We start from the raw sequence: 17145 nt of genomic DNA, 5'->3' as shown, positions 1-17145 counted from the left end.
AGCAGAATAAAAATTCCCCCCAAAAAAACCCTCTCACCAAATATGAGTTAAAGGTCAAAATTAGAACCCATGCAAAAAGTTCTATTTTAGGAAAAGCAGAATTACGTGACAAGATTGCAATGCACAGATTAAAATAAATAAACGTCACGCTTGAAAATCCCTCACTCTTTGAGGAGATACCAGAGATGCCAGAGGAGGGATTGTGATGAGCAGAAGTCACCAGACTGAACGTGTAGAAATGATGAGAACTGGAGAGAGCACACATTTCACAGAAACGTAGCTGCATTCTTGCAATTAAACAGAGGCAGGCAAGCAGAGGAACCGCTCATCCTACAATCCCATTTGGCTTGCGGTTAGGCAAACCCTCCTCTTGTAAAAATGCACTTGGCAGTTCAGCTCCTTCACCTTCACGCACTGTGCTCATGTATCCCTCCGCACAGAATGCACCCAGCACCCTCACAGTCTCCTTGAGCCTCCGTCCACATTGGGCTACTTGTACCTTAGAACAACAATGTCTTTCTCTGCCCTTGGCAACAATTTAGGCTGTTTTGATTTGAGTGTATTCTTAATGTGTCCAGGTACAAGGAATAGAAGAACTGATCTAGACTGAACTGGTTTGAAGTGTATTTGCAGTGAGACAAACTGCCTCCTTCAAGTTTGTTTTTAGGAAGAATCCCTTACTTACCATTTTATGCCTGTCCATAACTGGGTGTATGTGTAATGAAACTCAGATGCATTATTGGAAGGGACATGTACAACAGGAAAAATAAATATATGACCGAATCTATCAATCAAAATAGAAAACCACCCGAACTATGTCCCTTAGTAACCAGACCTTCTTCTCATACACCGTAAAAGGACACCCTGAACAATAATCAAGGGACTCAAATATGTTTACTAATATAGTCAAGAGTCAATCTTGACTCCTTGACAGTGTGTACTTCTTAAATCTGTACTATTGCTTTGCACGAAACAAAATTATTTTACTTCTTTAGTAATACCTTGTGAGCCCATATTTTCAAATCTTTTGATAGGAGGCCAAAAACTTGGAAATATCTGGCCCAGAATCAGACCATAGGTAACAAAATAACATATGTTGCAGGTTTTATTAAAGAATTATAATTAAATAATATCTATGAACATTTTTTTTCTATTAGGAAGTTGTTATGGTGGGAAGTAGGGACAGAGAATTTAGTTAGGTATAAACCATGGCTTCTATATGCAAACATTACTAAGAAGAGGTTGGAGAGAAGACTGAGCCAGTAGAGAGTGAACTTGGACACAAAGTAACCTTTAGTACCTTAAAGCACAACACATTGACCAATGGTCAGTATCAATTCGATTTAATCAGTTTCATGTTGCTACTACAAAATACCAAAGGCAGCTAAGTTGTAAAGTAGAAAGGTTTACTTAGCTCACAGTGGTAAAATGTGAAAGTCAGTAGTAAACTCCCTTAAACTTGGCCTCCAATGAAGGCAGAGGATGGCAGCTGATCATGGTGGGAGCATTTGCATATGGGTGCTCCATAGCTGAACCTCCAGAACGAGTCAGTGCTTATGCCAGCAGCACAGCCCAGAAAGCCAGCATTTTAAACCGTGGCTCTTTTTTTTTTTCTACTACTTCTCTTAAGAATGGGCCAGCATGCAAAGCCCATTCAGGAAAATAAGTGTAGCTAAACTTTGTTTTTTAGTGTCTAGATTTTTTTTTAAGAGCCCCTCAGGTATTACATGGATTTAGCCTCACGTTGGGCACCAATTTGGTGGAGTAAGTTCACTAGTTAGTTCCTGGTTGATAAGCCCTAAAATAATCACACAGAAATTGTATTAATTAAAACATTGCTTGGCCCATTAGCTCTAATTTTTTATTGGCTAACTCTTACATATTGATTGAATCCATTTCTATTAATCTGTGTATCGCCACATTGCTGTGGCTTTACTGGCTAAAGTTCTGTCCGGCTCTGGTGGGTCTACATGGCTTTTCTCTGACTCCGCCCTTCTTTTTCCCAGAATTCAGTTCAGTTTTCCCTCCCTAGCTCTACTCTTTTGCTCTACCACAGGCCAAGACAGTTCTTTATTCACCAATGGTCTTCACAGCATACAGAGGGGAATCCCACATCACTCTCTGCATTCTAAATGCTTACACATGTAGGCAAGTGTAGCTCTCAAACCTCATGAAGAGATTTTTATTTTCCCTTTTGCAGTAGATGGAGACTACTTCAGAAAGCTGAACTGAACAAAACACATGGAACAATTGACTATGGGGATGACCAACCCCAGCTGGTACATCTGTAATACAACCCCTGCAATTAAGGCTCATTTGAGATCTTTACACAGCCATTTCCAAAGAAGGATAAGTGAAGAAAAGGAAAATATAGTGTTTATGGAAGAAGTGGTGTTTAAGAAGAGTACTCCATGGGGTGTACACCACAGATTCCCTAACAGTGTCCAATACATGCATACCATTGATTACTGAGACTATTTTTTTTCTGAATTTGGTCAAGTGGGAAAATATTTCTTGGTGTTTTAATCATTCAGGCAAGTAGAAACCCTACAATCAAAGTGGGGATATCCCCAGACTGGTTCTCTCCTGGCAAATATAAGTCCTCTCCCGGCAAGCACGGGTGCAGGACCAATGCCTTCCTTGTGCTTTTGCATTAGGTTTTTAAAACATTCTGGCAAATACAGAACACCTTCCTGTGTTGCCTTTTGAAATGCATACATTTGCAAATGCAATCGAGCAATGCAATTATAACACTGAGTATAACTTTCTAGCTCTTCAGTCTGGAGAGTCAAAGACTCCTAATTGTGAATTTGACCCTACACACACACCCTTGCTCTGCACTCCCTGAAGGGCTGTTCAGAGATGTGAATGAGCCTTGAATTGGGAGTCACCTCTCTTCTTGTATCTTTTTCATTGTAGAATTGGTTCAGGGCCTTCCCAAGTTCAAATATTTCACTTTGAATTAGTGGCAAGCCAGCAAGAATAGGGGAATCCAAAACACATAGGTACTTAAATCCTGAAGAAATAAAACACCAGTGGAAAATTGGAATTTGTTAAGCAGAAGCCTTTTGTGGGCATATGAATACATGTTCTCTGTATAAGGTGAATGGGACACATCCATGCACGTCTAAAGGGCCAAAGTCTACACAAGATCGACTTGCATTATGGAAAACCACTCACCAGTGTGGAGAGTTAATGAGACTCTCTGGGCTGAAGGGTATGAGTTAAGGTTGAATGAGAGGATCAAGAGTGGGTTTTTGAAATCAGATGTTATTCAGGTCAGCTTTCAATCTGGGGCTGAGAGACCCATGTCAAGGTCCTCAGAACCTTACAGATAGTAAGAGAAAGGATGTGGATGTGGGAGATTCTCTGACTGGTTCCACAATACACACACACACACACACACACACACACACACACACACACCAGTGATTTGCACCCAGTGAACTGAGAGAATCAGAGCTGGAGCAGACCATGCTGGCAAGCTCAATCCTAGTCTTTGCGGTCAGCGATGTAGTAGACTGGGGGAGGAGACCCCTGGGAGCAGAAAAAATTCACATCAGCATCAAGAGACTAACTCCCAGCATGCTTCTGACAGGAAAGAACCAGCTGCCAAAGACCCCCCTGATTTCCACCAAGGGAGGACACTCCGTCACTGTGACAGAGAGAACCTCTTAAGAAATTAGAGTGGATCCAAAATCTCTGTCCAAGTCGGAAGAGGTCTGAGGGATTTGAGCCAGTTTCTGAATTCTCCAGATGAGCCTGAGCCAGGTCCTATTATCATTACCCCTGGAAAAGATGGGACACTCATATTCTTGGTCTAGGCTAGGATTTTTAAAAATAAAAATTAATGTTTCTGGTGTCTCTAATTTCCTATGAAAAATAAACCATTCCAGTTTCCTTCAGCCAGGCCAGGAAAAGATTCCCCAAGGGCTTGAAATTCAGCTCAGCTGGTCACTAGCCATCTGGCTTCGGTCAATTTACTGAAACTTGCAGAAGCTCATTCCTTTCCTCTTGAAAATAGGATAAATAAAGCAACTGCTTGCTCATTAAGTAAGATCCATGAACAATGCTTACTAACACAAGCAGCACTGAGGTCCTCTCCTGCCTCGTGGATGCTCGGCATCCATGTTCTCAGATGCTTCCATTTATGCCTCCATCTCTTTGTTCTGCATCTTTGTTTCTTTTCCTTTTTCTTCTCCTTTTTTAAAAACTTCACCCATCCTGGTTAGATCTGTATCCCTATTCAGACGACCTCTTTCATCATCTCTTACTTTGACCATACTCCACAGTTTGGTGCTGGAATACTTACCGTCTGTAGGTCACTAGAGAGATTGTAGGAGAGAAGCAGAAGGGTGGCCTAAATTCTCATCCAGTGATGATCTGTGGTGCTACAGAATTTGGCCTCTGTGTCTTAGCTCTTCATTTTTTGACTGGAATGATAATTTTTGACTGTCAGCATGTAAATAAGGTAAAACAAATGCTCCTCACATTACAGTGGGGTTAAGTTACATTAAATAAGGTAAAACAAATGCTCCTCAGATTACAGTGGGGTTAAGTTACATTGAACCTACTGTAACTTGAAATTGTTTTAAGTCAAAATGCATGTTAAGGCCAGTAAGAACTTGCTTCTAAGTCTGGCCGCTTGAGTTTCATTCTCAGGACTCATATAGTAGAAGGAGAACCCCAAATCCTACAGCATGTGCACTCTTGAGGTGCATGGCCCTGCTACCCCTGAAAAAATATATAATAAAACAGTATCTTAGATGCATTTTATCCTATCAAATCCTACAGCTCGGCCTCACCTGCCATATACAGACTCTCAGTCCCTGTGCTTGTTGGTTAAGTATTGTGATATAGTACAGGGCTTTATATCACTAGTTTACAAAAGTGAAGAATTAAGTTTCCTTGTATATTCTCTACTGAGTATGTGTCACTTCTTAACCAGTGTAAAATTTAAAAACCTCAAGCTGAGTCATTTTAAGTCAGGGACTATCTGCATACGTGAAATGGTTGTAGTGCGCGGGATTCATTGAAGAGACTCAGCACATTTGAGAGCTCATGTCCAGGGCAGTTCTGGTGCCCATTTCAGGGATAATTCATCAAACCCCTCAGGGACTCCTGCCATGTGCGTGTCATGTAGTCCTCAGAAAACACTCATAGGAAGGTTGTTCCATGCTTGGCTGGGACAGGGGGACTGAGTAAGACAGTTTCTTATCAAGTTAGTGCTGACATTCTTGGGAAAGACACCATCCACAACAGAATTCTGTCCGTTCTTCTCCCTCTAGCCCATTAGTCATGCACTCAGCCTGGGAAAATGGCTGACTCTCCATCCTCATCTCCAGTTAGCCCCTTCTAGCCCCTTCTTTCTCTCTGCTGTAGCCACACTGGCCTTTCTTCTGGCTCTGAGGAGGTTGGAAATTATCAGTGTGTGTGTGTGTGTGTGTGTGTGTGTGTGTGTGTTGTATAATCTCTTCCTAGAATGTTCTTTTTCAGATTTCATCATGACTTAGCATCTGTGGATTATTCCCAACCCCGACTCTCCAATGAGCCTTCCTCAGCCTGCCCAATACCTCAGAATCTGCCCTCAGCCACTCTCTAAGTCCTCTTCAGGCTCTTCCCTTTATTTTCTTCCTGAGCCTGTCTGTTCTGAAGTCACGTATGCCCTATCTCATTATCATTTGCTGGAATGAAAGCCTCACAGGGATAGGACCTTACGTGTTCCCTGTCAGGTTCTAACCTCTGACACAGAGTAGGACTTGGCCTTGAAACTACTCAACTGTTTTTATTTAGAGAAGAAGGAATGGTTGCCTAGGTGATAAGTCAATGTGATATATCCACACGGATCAGGTCAGAGTTTAAGGAAGCATTCAAATTTAGTGCCTGTGGATAATGTCCATAATTAGTTACTACTTATGATTGCCTTGAGAATTTATCTACCTGTTGTAAAGGAAAGTTTGAAGCATTAATTAAAAATTACATACCATTCAGGCATGCCCTTGCCCTGCCATTGCCTTGGCCTTGCCTATCAATGCCCGAGATCCACCCTTAGCATCAGACATCATTGCCTGTTCTTGCTCATAAATGCCTGAGATCCACCCTTAGCATCAGACATCATTATCTTGGCCTTGCTCACCAACACCTAAGATCACCCTTAGCATCAGACATTATCTTGAGTCTTGGAGAAAGCTCATGCTCCTTTGGGTCAACCAGATTCTGGCTCTGCTGTATTCTTGTGGGGAAGTGCAGACGTGAAGGATTTTCCACAGTGCAGATGCGAAGGACTTTCTACAGTGCAGATGTATAGAACTTTCCACAGTGCAGATGCGAAGGACTTTCCACAGTGCAGATGTGAAGGACTTTCCACAGTGCAGATATGGAGGACTTTCCACAGTGCAGATGCGAAGGACTTTTCACAGTACAGATGTGAAGGACTTTTCCCAATGCAGATGTGAAGGACTTTCCATAGTGCAGATGTGAAGGACTTTCCACAGTGCAGATGCATAGAACTTTCCACAATGCAGATGTCTAGGACTTTCCACAGTGCAGATGTGAAGGACTTTCCACAGTGCAGATGTGGAGGACTTTCCACAGTTCAGATGTGAAGGACTTTGCACAGTGCAGTGAAAACAAAGGAGACAGAACCTCACAGCTCACACAACAGACTATGCCACCAGATTCAGCAAGTACAGAAAACTCTCAAGGGAATCAGTAATCTTCCCAAATAGAGTGATCACGTGATCAGATGTACCCTAGGCAGTCATAGTTTTGTGAGCCATTAAAGTGTCATCTCCCCACTTGCAGTCTCAGATGGCTTCAGGAGCAATGGCTTTAACTACTCTTTATTTCTAAGCCACTGAGAGAACAGGAAACTTGTGCATGGTCAACTTGTGACCAGATTCAGGCATCAATAGAACTTCAAACACTCTCCTACTGGAGCCTCTATGGAGAAATCCTCTTCCCAAGCCAGGGGTGGAGGAAAGTGAACAGAGGCACTGGTCTTGAGGGAAGATTTGTGGTTCCAAACAGTAGAACAACTTACAGTACTGAAGGGTAGGGATTCTTTTTGCGTGTGCAGAATTCATAGCTCAGCTCTCCACCTGTGGGTTCCCCAGGATGACTGGTCAATGTCATACGGCAAAGACTTCAAGTTAGATTCAAATTAGCACTCTCGGAGGATGCTCAACACAGAATCAATGTGGCCTCAGTGACAGGCAAGAAAATGAGGGCAAAATTACTCCTTTACTCCTGAGCTTTCCAGATATATTCCAACCAAGTTCATACCTAACATTCATAATAGTTACAGTCCTTAATATCCCATGGGTCCATCCACTCTTCAGTTTGTCTTTTGACTACTGAAACTCCAAATAATTTACGCTACTCCCCAACTTGCTGCTTATATCAAATATTTGATGGATCAAGATTAAGCCTGTTTTTGTAATTAGGTTACAATGTTGGTATCAATTAGAGAGTTCCATCTGTGAGATCATCTACAATTTGGCAGATTAAGCCTTGCCAGATGTATTTTTCTACAAATCCTTTCCCCATGTTCATGTGTAATTTTCCTGTGGATAACCTCTGAATTATCTGGAGGTCTAGTAGAATACCTCCCTACTGCCCAGTAACAAACTGCCACAAACCGAACTCTTAAATGCCACAGTTTTCAGGGTCTAATATTAATTGGGTCCCTTATCAAGTCTGCAAGATGAGAGAGACTGGGATTGTCTCAACCTTTGACTTCTGAGGCTTCTAATCTCCTCCCAGGTTCATTGTTCGGTTTCAGTGTTGTTCTGGGCAGTGAGAGGACTGGGCCCCTCAGCTCTTGGGGGTTGCCTCTGTGGCCCTCTCCACACCCAGGTACTTTGCTTCCTCATTTGTTTCGAGGCTCAAGTCTTCTGAATCTCTTTTACTCCTTTTGTAAATCATCAAACTAAAATCCCTAATCTTGCTAGGAACTCTACCTTTGCTTCCTGCTCTTGCTAAACTGGACATTATGTCTTGTGCCCGAATGCCACTCTTTATCCAAGAACAGATCAGGAATGGAAGTTCTCAGCTCAATTATAGGTAAAAGAGTAAACACAAATGACTTGTCTGAGGCAAAGCAGAGAGAGAAACATAGGATAAAATATTCCAAATATTAATATCCAGCAAAGCGTTGGAACTGCCTGATTAAAACGTGGTGCTGTGTTGAAATAGGAGCAGCAAACACTGCCTGGCCCGGCTAGTTCCAGCTTCTTATTGGCTAGCTCCTACATATTGTTCTAACCCATTTCTAATATTCTGTGCAGCCCACGAGCTGGCTTACCAGGGAGGATCTTAACCTGCATCTGTCTGGAGCGGGAGAATCATGGAGACTCCTCCACTAAGCTTCTTTCTCCCAGCATCCTGTTCTGCTTTCTCCGCCTACCTAAGGGTTGGCCTATCAAATGCAAATGGGCCTAGGCAGTTTCTTTATTAATAAGAAATCACTCCCACATCAGAGCTGGATCTGAAATATCTCGTGAGATCAGAATCAACTTGTTAATTTTAGCATAGCGACAATACATGCCCTTATGCAAAGCATGTGGTCCAGGGGTTGTAAACAGCTGTCATCTACCAACATATTGAGAGAGTTGGATCTTTTATCAAGCAAGGGATGTAAGCAAACTGCCTATTGACCCTGTTTATAGCTCAAAAATATTTGACATGTAGAAGCATGCCCATGGAAAATATTCCACCAAGGGATTATCAGTGAATGCTAGGGGTTAAACTACCGAATGCAAAGGGAGATTTCATTAGGCGAGTGCATTGATCTAGTCCAATCCCTGTCTTTGTGGTACCAATGCAGAAGAGGCATTTGAAAGCAAAGGGGGATGTTCTGGGTCCACCCAGCTCACCTCTTGTTTGTCTTGTTCTTTCCCCAGCAATGCTGTTAAGATCTGTTACCTGCATCGGTTTACATTGCTACAAAGCCCTGGTGCTGCTCATGCATTTTTAAAGCTGTGACGAACTGGCTTTATTAATTAGAGTGCTTGTCCATTGGAACGGTTTGCTTCCATTCATAATTCATTGACATCCCTGCTAAGTAAACACTGGGGCTATTCACTCATCCCCAGGAATTATCGAAAAGAAGCTATATCCATCACAGGGATTCATAAACTGGGAGACTGGAGCATAAAAAAGTTCTAATTGAAAGAAGGCTACTTTAAATAACAAATGTCTCCACTCTCATTCGAAGCCTTAAGTGCTTACCCACACTGGAAGGGGTACACGGGCTGAGATGAGCAGAGGAATACAGCGAGGAGCTCGCTGTGGGCAGACACACTGTGGAATGCTGGGAACGTACCTTCTGCTCACTAGGAGTGGGCAGGAGACGATCAAGGCAACAAGGTTGGTGAGAACAAACCTATTATGCCACTCTCCTTCCCTGCATTGGGGGGTTCCCTGACACCATGACACACTCATACCGTTTGGATACACACCAGCCATGCTGTGCTGCTTTTGATATCCAATGCAAGTCAGACAAGGAACTCTCGTGTATCAGAGATCAAAGGCGTAGCAGGATTTCTTGGACCACGGACCCCCAAATCATAACACGGAGACTTGTTATTAATTATGAATGCTTGACTTTAGCTTAGGCTTGTAGCTAGTTAGTAGTTAGGCTTTATTTATTTATTTATTTTATTATTGAATTTTATTGAGCTCTACATTTTTCTCTGCTCCCCTCCCTGTCTCTAGTAGTGTTGTAAAATGTAAATTAGCTCATTCTCATTGATCTCTGTGCTGCCCCAAGGTTCCTTTATCTCCTTTATGCCTCTTCATCTTACTTCCCTGCTTCCTCCCTACCTGGCTGACTGGCCCTTGGCTGAATGTCTGCTTCCCCTTTTCTCTCTGCCCACCAGTCTCACCTACCCTTTCTTTGGCTGGATATTGGATCTTCCGCTTTTTATTACACCAGTCGGGTACCTTAGGCTGGCAGGGTGAAACAGCAACACATCTTTATATAACTGAACAATTGCAGCATAAACAAAAGCAGCACACCTTTACAAAATTAACCAAATGCAGCATATGCAATGCAAGACATCTTTATTATTTAGTTAATTTTTCTGCAACACATCTTTACATAGTTAAACAAATATTTTATTCCAGAACACAGAGGTGCTCAGACAGATGCTTCTGTCTCACGCCCAGCTCTCAGGACCTCTAGGGGAAATTTTAACAACAGTGTATGCCTCTACCAGATCTCCAGTTGTGAAGGAAAAGTCAGGAGGATTTCCTCTCCTGTTGCATCAGCTCTTATATTGAAAAAAAAAATCATGTGTAGCAACACACGGCCTCTCCCCCACTTGACTCTGGTGACAGTGTGTCTCTCAGGGTTGGCAGGCATGGATCTGGTTCTTTGAGTGAACCCCCTGATGACTCGATGTTCTCAAACCAAGTTCTCTACTGTGGAAAATGGCCTTTGTCTTTCCCATGTTCCTCAAAAGTATGATCTCTGTGTTTGGCTACACACAGTTATCTGTGTCACAATGAGAGCAGCAAGCATTTCTTAAAACATTCCAGTGTTTCATTGATGTGTGGTCCCCTCTGGCTCCTCCATGTATTCACTGGATACAACGGACTTAATTAACCCTTGATACTTGAACTCGCTGAGTCTACTTTTACCCACATTACTCTAGGCATTAGTGGGGATGTGATGTGTGAGATGAAGAACCAGACATTCCACTTTCTTAAAAAACAATGTAAGCCAGGTGCTCTCATTCACTCCTGTACGCTTAGCTCTTGAATCTCGTGGGTAGGATGATCGTAAGGAAGCTAGCCTGGGCTATCAAGCAGGGGCCTATCTCAAAAACCAAACCAACCAACAATTCAATCAAATGACCGAACAAAAAAATGATGCCTTGGTTCCAGGTGGCTCCCATCCCTCTCTCTCCTTGCTGCCTCCATAGCCACTGTTGTCTGCTGTTTGATTTCCTCGTCTTGAACAGCAAAGTTGTCTGCCAGCTGCTTTTAAGAATTAAGGAAAATACTTTCTTGGTGCTTGGAGCGTGTGTGTGTGTGTGTGTGTGTGTGTGTGTGTGTGTGTGTATGTGTGTGTGTGTGTGTGTAAAGATTCAATCTTAAATGCTGAGTGCTTTTAGATATTTTGCTTGTTTTTTCAATGGACAATTGAAAACATCACTGCTGGGGAATTCTTCAGCCATTCCCCTTCACAGCGGCTTGTCAGCTGCAGTTAATAGTAGTTAAGAGTTGACTGTTGACTGTGTGGTACTGTGTGGGATGGAGCGCCGCTTTTCTGAATGACACAACAGTAAGTTTCTGTTGTCAACAGGAAGTGTTACACAACTACTCCACTCAGAGAGGGGGCTTGGCATCCTCAGACGGCTCTTTGTGTGGACATTGAAGAACAAATCTGTCTGAAATCCCACCAGCGATTAGAACCTCACTAGGCTTCTTCCAGAGCGAGTGCTGATATTGCCAACTCTTTCCAGGAAAGCATGTTTCTGAGAGGAAAGGGCTGCTCGTGTGCAAAATACGGTTTGCTGTTTTACAGTGAGTCACTGCAGAAGTGTCAAGTCTATGACTCAAAGAAATGTAAGAAATCTAAAGCCATTTTAATGATTTCTTTAGCTTATATGCATTTATTCTGAGGAAAATTTATGATCACATAAATCTGATTTTGTTGTTACAACCCTGATAGTGGGGTGCAGTATTTTGGAAGAGAAGTAGAAAGAAATGTCTGTGTAATTCAAAAGTTGACACTGAATTCAAGGTAGATTCCCAGTTTTTACTTCTTAAAACTATTCTCTGACAGGAATTGTTTATAAAATGTCCAGCAAAAAACAAACAAACAAAAACAGCCAGTTTCCCCTAAGCCTTTCTTTTCCTTTCATTTTTCTTCAGCTTCATAAGTGCTTATTCTACTCATTTGTTCACTCATCCATTTATTCAGTGAGCATTTATTAAATGCCTACCGAATGCTGTGTCTTAGATGAGGTGTTGGGGGTGCTACAAAGACTAGAAGAGAAAGATCCCACAGGGACTGGAATGGCACTGGGGAAGAAGGATAGAGTGTATCTTTCCTGAGTTTCTCCTTTGCCCTCACCTACAAACTGATGCTGCACATATATCTGTGTATTTCACATGCATATGCACCGGACAGGAGATAGCAACAGGTACTACTGGCAGTAGCCATAAGCATGGGGTCTACTGATCAAGGGTAATTAAAAACACTTAACTTTAACATATGGCATAATTGAGGGACTCAGGACAATGATACAGCCAGGCACTGAGCCAGACAGAGCGGGGGAGTTCCACAGCATGTGAATGGGAGGGGCGCTGAACCGGCTGACTGAGGTTGGAAGATGCTCGTTACTGATTAGGCATCTTGATATACGCCTTTAATCCCAGCACTTGGGAGGCAGAAGAAGGCAGATCTCCCTGAGTTCCAGTAAAGCAAGGAATGGATATACAGTGAGAACATGTCTCAAGAATGGAGGGGGGTAGACTGAGGAGGGAGGAGAGGAAGGCTTTCACAGGGAATCTCTTGGAATAAAAGGCTAAACAGAATGGATCCTTTCTCTTTGACTGTCTCTAAGCTGAGGGCATCGATCAGTCTGAGGCTTCAGACTCAGACATGGGCTAGGGCTGGGACTCATATGAGCAGCTCTGAATACCTTGAACTTCGTCCCAACCATTGTCTGAGTCAATAGCATGTGTGTTATATATACCTACACGTAATCTCTGTATCTACATATACCACTTGTGTGTTGTATATATCTTATTTATTCTGTCCCTTGGAGGAATCAGAATAATGCCCATAGGACTTTATATACAACCAATAAAGCTCTCAATGACCTCCAGACATTCTTCCAAGGACCATGAAGCATTTGCAGTCCATTTCCTTGACTGAGCAACGATTGAGAAACTGCTTGGATGTGCCTATGTAGTTCACAGAAGCACAGCCCCTCAAGAAACTTATCATGGGTACAAACTACTGATGTCCTTTCTTATCCTTAGGGTGTGGTAAAAAGAATGACTCTCCAATTGTATTTTATGTGACAAATTGATGTCATTGGAACAAGGGCTACTTATCTTGGGTTGGTTTTCAAGGTGACTATACATGAGTACCTTTCAGGTCATTTACAATTGAAACAAAAAGGAAGTTTGATGGAGGAGAAATGGTGGAGAGGCAAGTTCTCACTGCAAATATCGCCGTAGCTCAAAATGTCCACACTATAATTGCTTTTTGTCCAATTACATATTTTAGATTTGTTGAGCTCAAGAAAGGATGGTTAAAGACATGAAAAATTGAAAATATATTTTCATTTCTGCATTGATGAAGTGACATTGCCTTTTCTTCAGTGCTCTGCTGTAAGCCAGTTTTTCAAAATTTATTGGCATGATTTCCCAGTCAGTCCCAGTGTCAATCAACTTCATTAAATATTTATTTTTTGCCGAGGAAGAACAACTTGGAAGTGAGATATACTAACATTCAAGAGCATGAATGAATATCATAAGAAGCAATATTCAAGTGTCTCGTATCAGGCATGCTACTTTTCATTTTACCAAGGAACGGTATTTCTAGATTTTTCCACAGTTTCTCTTCTCATAGATATAGCTTCTATTAGAAAATTGTGAGCACATTTTTATTTATTAGAGTAAGGCATTAAGGCATTCGCATACCTTTGAGTTACTGAGTGATTTAAGTGTCAAATTTAACAATATTCCATCAAATAAAGAGAAGATGGATGTGAATCTGGTAAGAGAAGAAACTAAGTCATGTAATTTAGCTGCAGTGGGTGAATATGCTTTAGGAAAGAATAATGTCCAGTTTCTTAGGATCAGTGAAAGTTTTATTTACCTAAAATGATCAACACCAGAAGTGACTTTCAGAAAGTCAGCGAACTGAAAGAGGTTTCTCTATGCTATTCTTAGTAGCTTTCAACCAAGAGATTAATATATTTAATTAACAACAACGACAAAAAACCTAGTATGCTATCCTATCTCCTGTAGAACTCTCTATTTGGTGCTATTAATAGAATCATACACCTTCAGTAGGTTTTTTTGCTTTTTGTTGCTTTTTGATTTCATGCTTATTGCCTCACTTGTGCTGGAGAAGATTTACATGTTCATGAAAATTCGCATTTCATTGGAACGGATCTTGCATGTGGTGAAGGGTTTCAGACTTGCACATTGGATCTCTGGGCATAATTTTAGTGTGAAAACCCCCAAGAGTACGTGTGTATTGCATCTGGGATGTCTGTGGTCTTTGCTCATTTGGGCTTCTGGTCATTTAGAGACACATGTTAGAGATTAGGTGAATATAACAGCAAATTGAAAGAAAACCAAATAATTGCCCAATAGCAAGCGCCGTGAATGGGTCCAGAATGGATGGAATTTAGGTAAATGTCCTTCCCTTTCTCGAGCTCTTGCTCTGTCCACCCCAGCCTCCCTTCTATGGTCTGAGGGCTGTGGTGGGAACTAATTGACGAGAGCCCTGAGCCATTCTTGTTAAGGATAGAGTCTCGGTATCACGTGTGCCCGACTTCAGGGGAAGTAGACTTGAGAGCTTGTGGTTGTGGGAGAGAAAGTAAATATTGTTCTAATGAAGAAATGATTGCGAGTCCTTGATTCAGAAGAGACCCTGTGGCTGCCATGTCTGTCCCAACTTCTGACCCTTTGTACCATGCCCACCATTGGATATAAGGGAAACATCGAGCCATCCAGAAGTATTAGCCCCATTAAAATGCATGTGCTTGTTTAGTGAGTAGGGAACTGGAGAGATTTTGTCGGGGGGAGGATTTTTGACACATAAAATTTAACCAAATTAGTTTATTGTATGAGAAAAAGAGTTTTAAGATTTGATGTTTAGTGTTTGGGAGACCATAGACAGGGCAGTACCCACAGACTTCCCTTTATGTGCAAAGAGCAAATTGCTCAAATTGTTTAGCGGTCGGCACTCGTCTAGACCCCACAGAAAACAGGAGTCCCCCGAGAAGGTAGTCCACCCTGCGTGAGTTCATTGCATGGGACGCATAGCATCGTGACCCTACACAATGAGATAACTCAAGTCCTCCAGAAACCAGCTAGTAAAGGCTAACATGTGGTGTGTAACATCTAAGTCCAGGGGACATGGTAGGGAAGAGAGTATGTCAATTACAAGTGAGAAAAGAAGAGGGTGGAGATATGAAGCTGAATGCTTATAAATTCCAAAGATACAATCAGAATATGAATTTCTAGGAAGAGATTCTATGAATCAAAGATGTAAGGTCTGTAATACTCTCAAGATATGGGCTGGAGAGATGACTCGGTGACTAAGAGCTCTCATTGACCGGTAGTGAGGACTGATGTTTGGATCTTAGAACAACACCTAAAAGACTGGGCATCTAGGGAGAGGAGGATTTCTGGGGCTTGCTTGGTTCCAACCTAGCTGAAATGCCTTGCTGGGGTGGGGGTGGGGCTTTAATTATGGTAAAACTTAGTATTCTGTTCCTATCTCAGGTACACCATCTCCATGAACCTCATGCCTGTTAGACTTAGCTCCTCACTGCTCGTAGAAGTATTTCTTCCAGGTGCTCAGGGGTCTCCAAAGCACAGACCCCAGGTATGTTGTTTGAGAACCTGTTCTTAGAATAGACCTGAGAAGCGTTTCAAACCATCCTGCAAATGGGCAGGCAGCTCCAGGTCCTCTTAGGGAGCTGCTTCTGACATGGTCCACTGGTTTTCCAAGGAGCCGTGCAGGGCCCTGGGGTCCTCTTCCCCACTGGCTTCCCCATTGGCATCCCCACTGGCATTCAGCCCCTGCAACCGAGCAGGAGTCCTAACCCCGTCCTCAGACTCATTGTGCTACTTATTCAAAATTGAAGCATTGCCAGTAGGTCTATCTTGATGGGTTGTTGCCCCCCTCCCAGGAGAATATTAAAATCCCACGTTTTAAAAATCGGGAAGGTTGTTTCCTAACATCTCACCACATCCCGTGCTTGCAAATTCAGCAACTGAAACATTTTCCCTACATCTTTGATAATATTGTTCTCCCGAGTGCCCTGTAACTCCTCGAATGCACTTATTTTAGACAAACCCCACAGAAGCGCTTTATCGGGCACGTTGTAAAACTGTGGAAAAGGCGATGAGGGAACAAAGGCCCTCTCTAGCTCAGAGCTTCATTAAACAGACCGAAGGGCAAGGCCTCCAGCGGTCAGGTTATCACAATGAAAGCTGCAACCTCAGGAACCACCGCCGCTCAAGACCCCCAGTGCCTGTGTGAGGACGATAAAAAAGAACAAACACTGTGGCCCAGTCACCGAGGAAGCCTTGACCCTGCCAGACTTGGTAGAAGCAGAACTGAGAAAGGGGAACCAGAGGGCGGCGTTTACTCCCTTGTTACTGCGCCTCATGGAGTGACACTGGGGTCGGATGTTGATCTGTGATCTTTGCAGAACGGACCCAGCCCCGTGCCACCACCATGCGGATACCAGGCAGCTCTCAGGAAGGACGCAAAAGACTTTGAAGACGCCGGCACCGTGTTATTAATAAAATGAGCTGCAAGGTGACCAAATGACAGGATAATACCTAGTGGTAATAAATCCCTCTCAATAAATTCACTCTGACAAATGTGTGAGGAAATCTACTGTGCCAAGCACCACCGCGAAAGAAAGACCAGGAAAAAAAAATTACCGCTCACCTTTGCGGGGAGACAGTTAACTAGCTCTTGCTAAGTCAGCATAAATCACGAAATCTTTTGATCTCCCCTCAAGAAGATAGAAAGAGCGGATTAAAAATATGTGCTCAGAGCCTGGGGTTCCAGGCAGAACGACTGTGACATATTAGGCTCACAAAGCAGTAAATAAGCAAAACCCAGGAATCGTTTGAGAGATTGCCGTTCCGCTCGGCTTTCCGAGACTCGCTAGCAAGCAGACAGATGCCAGGAAAGTGGTCTAAATATCTAATAAAAATATAATAAGTAATGATTTCCTTGCTGTTTATCATCAGTTTGACAATTTAAAAGTTAAATCTTTCCTGACTTCGTTTACATAATGCGCGGAGCAAGGCTGCTGAGCTAGCCGTGTAAGCGGGAACCAGCTCACTCCCAGGCCCTGTTCGTCTCAGTGACACCTGCTCTCAGGGCCAGAATACTGAATTTGAAACCCCTATACATTGAAAGGA

This window comes from Alexandromys fortis, unplaced genomic scaffold, assembly GCF_014885135.2.
Source record: "Alexandromys fortis isolate MF-2015 unplaced genomic scaffold, M_Fortis_MF-2015_v1.1 scaffold_3, whole genome shotgun sequence".
NCBI classification, from domain to species: domain Eukaryota; kingdom Metazoa; phylum Chordata; class Mammalia; order Rodentia; family Cricetidae; genus Alexandromys; species Alexandromys fortis.
This window is presented reverse-complemented; position numbering follows the sequence as displayed.